The following is a 7,838-nucleotide window of genomic DNA, read 5'->3' on the forward strand; positions in this document are numbered from 1 at the left end:
GTTTTGGGGAAGTGGAGCTTTCAATTCCAGCAATGGAACAGCTCCCAAGGTGGCTTGTCCCTCTGGTGGAAGATGTGCACCAGCCTCCATGGCATGGAGCATTCTACTTATGAGTCTTCTCTGCAGATGGGCAGTCTCCTCCTTCCACTCCTTCAAGGACATTGCAGGATGCTCTTCTGGTCTCCTGGAGCCCCCAAACAGGTGCTTCAGTTAGCTCCAGAGAGCTCTGGGTATTTGTAGTAGAAGCTTACTCTAGGAGCGCCTTACTCTGCTGCCATCTTGCTGGTCCACACTGTATATTTTAATATTTTAAAATGGTAACGCTGGGATTTATTCCCTGAGATGTGTGTTTCTTGATTTTCTAACTAGCTGTTGATAAAACAGAGATGTTCTTGACAGCTCTCATATCAGGAAGGTCTGTCCAAGGCAAATATAGTGTGTAGGGGTTTTCTTTCCTTTCTGGTCCTGTGTATTGTCCTGAGCTTTTGCTTTTTAGTTGTTTTGGAGTTCCCCTCTTTGCAGGAGTTTGATTGTCCTCTTTATTTCCCAGGAGACAGACCACCATTTCCCAGGTGTTTAAAGCCCACAAGCCTTTGTCAGCCTCTATAGTTTCTTACACTCCTTCATTGTCTCAAGTTGTTTTTGCCTGATGGACAAATTCTGGGAGGAAGAACATGCCAGAGAAGACTTTTCCAAGTCAGACTTTGCCAGCTGAAACAGGGCCAGAAACACACAAAGGGAGTACAGACTGGCTCTATAGTGCCCTGGGGAAGGAATGAGGAGGGGCACCAAGAGCTTCTTCCATGACTCCCTGAATCTGAGGTTTCTTGGCCTGCAAAGCAAATCTAGCCTTCAACTAACTATCCCCCGCAGGCCTGAGGAAGTGTAGCATCTTTAAGTTTCCTCTATGGTGGCCTATGTCAGGGATGGGTTGAAACAATGGCCATCCTCAGAGTTGAGCAGCAATCCACAGTCACTAATCAAAAGTCTTGATCAGTGATTGGCCATGTCCACACCTGGTCTTGGGAAAGAAGATTTTATGTCCCTTTCTATCACCAACAAGCCAGGAAGGGGCTGGTTGCCATAGCAGTCTAATGGAAAAGTGGGGATGGGTGCTGGTAGCCACCACATTGAAATTTATTGTTCTTTACTGTAACTTATCCACCTCTCCATCCTGCTTTTCCCTGGATGAGGTATGGTGTTCCTTTGGCTTCCGGAGTTTCAAACTAGTTTTTTGTTTTTGTTTTTGCTTACAATTTCACTTATTATTCTCTGTTGACATTACATTGTGTCAGAAAGGAGATCAGAAGATATCTCCTCTATCATAACTTAGCTGAACTCCCCTCCTATGATTCCATGAGGTACTTCCAGACAGCCCTCATCTCCCTCCAAAACTACAATGTAAAAAATAATCCATGCTGTGCAGCAGTGCACCAAAGTGTGTTCCCCAACTGCAATCAATATACCACACCAATGAAAGAAGTTGCCAATGCGGGGAAGAGTGGGAGGCATGGGGGAACAGGGCACATGGGAACCCCCTACAATTGTTTTCTTTACTTTTATTTTTTATTGTCTTTTTTAAAGATACATAGACCACACAAAATGTTACATTAAAAAATATGAGGTTCCCACACACCCCACTCTCCACCACCCCACCTCACACATCAACAACCTCCCACATCAGTGTAGCTCATTAACCACACCTGGAGAATACATCTTGGTGAACCACCACACCACATGGATTATAGTCTGCATTGCAGTTTACACACTTGTTCAGTCCATTCAGTGGCTTATGAAAGGACATATAATGTCCTACATCTGTCCCTGCAACATCATTCAGGACAACTCCAAGTCCCAAAAATGTCCCCATTTCACACCTATTCTTCCCTCTCCATGCCCTCAGCAATTGCCATGGTCACTGTCTCCATATCAATATACAATTTCTTCCATTGCTAGAGTCACAATAGTTCTATAGTAGAATACTAGTAAGTCCACTATAATCCATATTTTATTCCTCCATTCTGTGGACCCTGTGGATGGTGATGTCCATTCCACCTCTAAATTGAGAGGGGGCTTAGATCCCACAAGGCTGATAGATGCCTACTTTCCAGTTCATTGGGCATATAGTTTTTCAAATTATCCTCTTATAAGTCCCTTTTTTCTGTGGGGTCAGTGGTGTTATCCCCTCTCTCATTTCTTATATTGTGTACTTGCATCTTCACTCTTTTTTTCTTTCTTAGTCTACCTATGGGTTTGTCAATTTTATTGATGTTTCAAAGAACCAGGTATTTATTTTTTCTAGTGCTTTCTTATATTGTATTTCATTTAGCTCTGCTCTTATCTTTGTTATTTTTTTCTTTCTTCTTCCTTTGAGATGAGTTTGTTTTTTTTACTAATTCCTCCAAGTGTGCAACTAGGTCTTCAATTTTAGAGTTCTTCTTTTTTGATGTATGAATTTATGGCTATGAATTTCCCTCTCGGTACAGTTTTTGCTGGTACCCTAAATTTTGATATGTTGTGTTGTCATTTTCATTGGTTTCAGGGTAGTTACTGATTTATTTTGAGTTTTCCTCCTTGACCCACTGTTTGTCTAAGAGTGTGCTGCTTAACTTCCATGTCTTTGTGCTTACTCTGTTTCTCTGGCCCTTACAGATTTCCAGCTTCCTTCCACTGTAATCGGAGAAATTATTTTGTATGATTTCAATCTTTCTGAATTCATTGACATTTTCTCTGTGGCCTAACATGTGCTCTATCTTGCAGAATGATCCATGTATGCTTAAGAAGAATGTATATCCTGCTGTATTTGGGTGTAGTTTTCTCTATATGTATATTAGATCCAGATCCTCCAATATACTTTTTAAAGTCTTTGTTTCTTTATTGATTCTCTGTTGAGATGTTCTGTCTAATGCTGATAATGGTGTATTAAAGTCCCCCAATATAATTGTAGAGGCATCCATTCCTTCACTTAATTTTTCCTAGTGTTTGCCTCATATTTGGAGGAACACTGTTTAGGTGAATAAATGTTTATGATTGTTCTTTTTTCTTTAAAGATTACCCCTTTTACTAATATGTAGTGTCCACCTTTGTCTCTCACTATAGTTTTGCATTTGAAGTTTATTTTGTCCAATATTAGTATAGCTACTCTGGCCCTTCTTTAGTTATTGTTTGTTTGTAAGATTGTTTTCCAGCCATTCACTTTCATCCTCCTTGAATCCCTGGGTCTAAGATGGGTTTCTTGGAGAGAGCATATAGAAGGGTCATATTTCCTTGTCCATTCTGCCAACTGGGGTCTCTTGACAGGTCCATTAAACATCCAGTATTATAACTCTCAAGGAATTACATATATTGGCCATATTTTCTTTGGACTTGTGTATGTAATATGTTGTTTTTATTTCTCTTTTTGTCTTTTTAGTTGATCCTAAACTCTCCTCCAACTCTGTCTCTCCTGTTTTGTCCTTTCCTCCTGTAGAACTACCTTTACTATTTCCTGAAGGGCAGGTTTCTTGTTGGCATACTCTCTTAGTTGCTGTTTGTCTGTAAATATTTTGAACTTTCCATCATTTTTAAATGCCACCTTTACTGGACACAGTATTCTTGGCTGCAACTTCTTTCTTTTAGTACCTTGACTATATCATGTGACTGCCTTCTTGCCTCCATGGTTTCAGATGAGAAATAAGCACTTAATCTTATAGATTCCCTTGAATGTGATACTTCTCTTTTCTTGCTGCCTTAAGGATTTTCTCTTTGTCTTGAGCTTTGGAAATTTGACAAGTGTATGTCTTAGGATAGGCCTGTTGGTATTTATGTTGTTTGAGGTGCATTGCACTACCTGGACATGTATATATACATCTCCCTGAATAGGATAAGGAAGTTTTCAGCCATTATTTCCTCCAACACACCTACTGTCCCCTTTCCCTTCTCTTCTCCTTCTGGGATGCCTATAATGCATATATTTGTGCATTTTGTGTTGTCATTAAGATACCTAAGTCCCTGCTGGATTTTTTCTCATGTACTTTTTTTAATTGTTTTTTTTTTTTTGGAAGATACATAGATCATGAAAAATGTTACATTAAAAAAATAAAAGGTTCCTGTATACCCCACACACCACACTCCATCTCTTCCCACATCAGCAACCTCTTTCATCACTGTGGCACCTTTATTGCATTTGGTGAATACATTTTGGAGTACTGCTGCACTGCAAGATTTATAGTTTACCTTGTAGTTTACACTCTCCCTCAGTACATTCAGTGGGTTATGGCAGGATATATAATGTCCAGCATCTGTCTCTGCAATGTCATTTATCACAACTGCAAGTCCCAAAAATGCCCCCACATCATGTCTCTTCTTTCCTCTCCCTGCCCTCAGCAACTACAGTGGCCACTTTCTCCAGATCAATGCTAAAGCTTCTTCTATTACTAGTCACAATTGTTCTATAGTAGAATAAAAGAAAGTCAGGAAGGTCGGGGCAAGATGGTGGCTGAGTGAGCTTACCTGGCAGTCTCTCCTGCAAAGAAGCGGCTGGGAAGCATTGGAGGTTCTCTGGGACCAAGCTGTTCCCAGATTTTTGCAGGGCAGGAAGTGTCTGGACATCGATTTGGTGGGAAAGTAACGGAGAGGATTAGTCTATAAGATATAATTGAAACTCCATTGCATGGAGGTGAGAGCTGCGTGTGGGATGCTCCCTCCTGGGGTGGGTGGAGCCGTGGAACCGGCGCTGTGGCCGCGCTTTTTGGAGGCTCTGCGGTACTGGGGAATTCGCGAGCCCTAGGCAGGCTGTTAGGGGGTTGACAGGATGGGATGCCTTTGCAGACCGATTTGGGGAGATAAACGGGGGTTTTGTTGCGAAGCGGGGAATTTTGGATTGCGGACATAAGTAATAGCGCTTCCGCCTGGAGCCCCGCCCCCCCAAGACCAGCTGCCCATCTGCAGCAGACTTAGATTGCTGGCAATAAAGGGACGTAAACGGGAGGCTGTTACAGGGAGTGGCGGGGGGGGGGGGGGGACACGTCTGGAAGCAGATTGGGGGAATATTTTGTGAAGCTTGGGAATTTCAGTTTTGGACTCTGTTGTTGGCGTTTCCGACTGGAGACCCACCCCCGAGCCTGGCTTCTGATCTGCGTCATTAAATTGGCTGCAGTGTAGAGGCGCCCTCAGGTGGCTGGTCCGGGGACTTACAGGGTGGGAGCTGTCCTGAAGCCGAATTGATGATACATCCACAGAATAGACCCCAGTGAGTGAGTGAATTGCAGGGTTCAGACACATAAGATACAGTTTGCGGATCTGACTTCCCCCATAGGGCTGGCACCCAGCTGCGGGGATCCCTGAAGGCTGTGTTACACTGCGGTGCTCCCAGGCTCCCTGTTGACCAGATTTGAGGTTGCCAGGTCTGAGTCCCCTAAACCCTGGTGGCCCACACCCCAGAGACTCACACCTCTTGAGTCTTCAATATCTCAGACTTTCCATCCCTGAATCCATCACACCCTGAGGTCCATCTGAGGTCGTTGAATGTCCTAGCCCTCAACGTTTGCATTTTTTTTTTGTTTCATTTTGTTTTGTTTTTATTTTCATTTTATCTTATTTTTTATTTATTTTTTAATGTCCTGATTGCTAACATTGCATTATCCCCTAGTCTTTTCTCCCAGTGTACCCCCCAAAGTCTTTTTTTTTCAGTTATTTAGGGTTTTTTTTTTTGTTGTTGTTGTTGCTGTTGTGGTTGGTGTATATCTTTTTTTCCTTTTCCCTATCTGGACCCCGCCCTTTACCCACCCTCTTTTTCTTTCTTCTTTTCTTTTTTTTTTTTTTCTGTTTTTTCTCTCTCTCTTGTCCCTCATTTTCTTCTTATTTTATTTTATCTTAATTATACAATAGGTGCTGCAGGGAACACCTCACATTTGCTGGGTTTCCTCATCCTTAACTGCCTCATCTCTGTGTGAATTGATTTTGCCTACCTACACTATCCCCTTTCCCCTAGATCTTGATATCCTCCATCATCTACTGTCTCTCCTATATTCCACCTCCCTTTCTTTGATCCACAAAGTGTCTAACTCTTAATTTCTAATACCTTTGTTTTCTTTTCTGTCTGTTATCCACTCTTGAAACTATTACCTTTCTTTTCTCTTTCCCTCTCTCACGAAAATACTAGCTTTTTAATTCATACCATATTCCTCCCATATTCAGTCAACTACCTCATTATAGGTACTATACCTACTGCTATAACTCTACACAACTTACATGAATCTAATATCCATCCTCCCAGATCTCATATTATTGCTCTGTTAATATTTATCACCAATACTACTTTACACTTTTTCCTTGCTTACACATGGCCTTTCCCTGGCCCTAATACTTTCCTTTAAAGTGAACTCAACCAGCAATAAGAAATTAGAAGAACAAAATGACAAAGAGAACATATAACACTTATGCAAAAACAACAGCTAATTAATCCACAAGACTAGACAAAAGAGCTAAGGAACTGATTAAACCCGTCAAGATAAAATGATGACCAGACAGCAACAAAAATCTACAAACCAAACCAGTAATCAGAAAACATGGCTGAATCCAATGAACAAACTAAAAATCAGGAAGGGGAGCAGAACTTCACACAAGTAATGAAAGATCTCAGAACATTTATCACCGACAAATTTAATGAAGTAAAGGAAGAGGTTAAAAACATGAAGACAACACTTGGAGGGGAAATTGCAGACATACGCAAAAACATAACAGATATGATGGGAATGAACACCACAGTTCAAGAAATCAAAAATACACTTGCAGCAAATATCAGCAGACTAGAAGAGGCAGAGCAGAGAATTAGTGATGTGGAAGACAGTACATCGGAAATCAAACAGATAGTAGAATTGGTCGATAAAAAGATAGAAAAAATCCAGTTAGGACTTAGGGACCTGAATGATAATGCAAAACGCTCAAACATACATATTATAGGCATTCTAGAAGGAGAAGAGAAGGGAAAGGGGTCAGAAGGAGTGTTGCAGGAAATAATGGCTAAAAACTTCCAAAATCTACTGAAAGAGACAGAAGTACATATCCAAGAAGCACAGCGCACCCCAATCGTCATAAACCCCAACAGGCACCCCCCAAGACATATACTGGTCAAATTATCCAACGCTCAAGACAAAGAGAAAATTCTAAAAGCAGCAAGAGAAAAGAAAACCATGACATACAAGGGAAGCTCCATAAGATTAAGTGCTGATTTCTCATCTGAAACCATGGAGGCAAGAAGGCAGTGGTATGATATAGTCAAGGTACTAAAGGAAAAAAATTTCCATCCAAGAATACTCTATCCAGCTAAACTAGCACTCAAAAATGATGGAGAGTTCAAAATATTCACAGATAAACAGAAAATGAAAGAGAATGCCAACAAGAAACCTTCCCTTCAAGAAATTCTAAAGGGAGTTCTGCAGGAAGAAAGGAAAAAACAGGACAGGCAGAGTTGGAGGAGAGTGTAAGAGCCACAAAAAAGACAAAAAGAGAAGGGAAAAAAAAAAGCAAACAAAATATGACAAACACAACTCCAATCAAAATATGGCTAACACAAATAATTCCTTGAAAGTAATAACACTGAATGTCAACAGATTAAACTCACCCATCAGATTCAGACTGGGACATTGGATAAGGAAATATGACCCATCTATATGCTGTCTACAAGAGACACATCTTAGACCCAGAGACTCATGGGGTTGAAAGTGAATGGCGGGAAAACAATCATACAAGCAAACAATAACCAAAAAAAGGCAGGAGTAGCTATATTAATATCAGACAAAATAGACTTTAAATGCGAAACAATTGTGAGAGACAGAGAAGGATACTACATTTTAGTG

General features: G+C 41.0%; 1 protein-coding gene across 1 annotated transcript in view; it reads right to left on the minus strand.

Moving 5' to 3' along the window:
* LOC101411975 (P antigen family member 3-like) overlaps positions 1 to 4,820 on the minus strand; it is a 38,969-nt gene extending 34,149 nt beyond the window's left edge. The window contains exon 1 of the mRNA XM_071212942.1: positions 4,492 to 4,820. The gene's annotated coding sequence lies outside the window, so the exon portion shown is untranslated. The remainder of the gene's footprint in view (positions 1 to 4,491) is intronic.
* Positions 4,821 to 7,838: the final 3,018 nt, after the last annotated feature.

This window comes from Dasypus novemcinctus, chromosome X, assembly GCF_030445035.2.
Source record: "Dasypus novemcinctus isolate mDasNov1 chromosome X, mDasNov1.1.hap2, whole genome shotgun sequence".
In the NCBI taxonomy this organism is placed as follows: domain Eukaryota; kingdom Metazoa; phylum Chordata; class Mammalia; order Cingulata; family Dasypodidae; genus Dasypus; species Dasypus novemcinctus.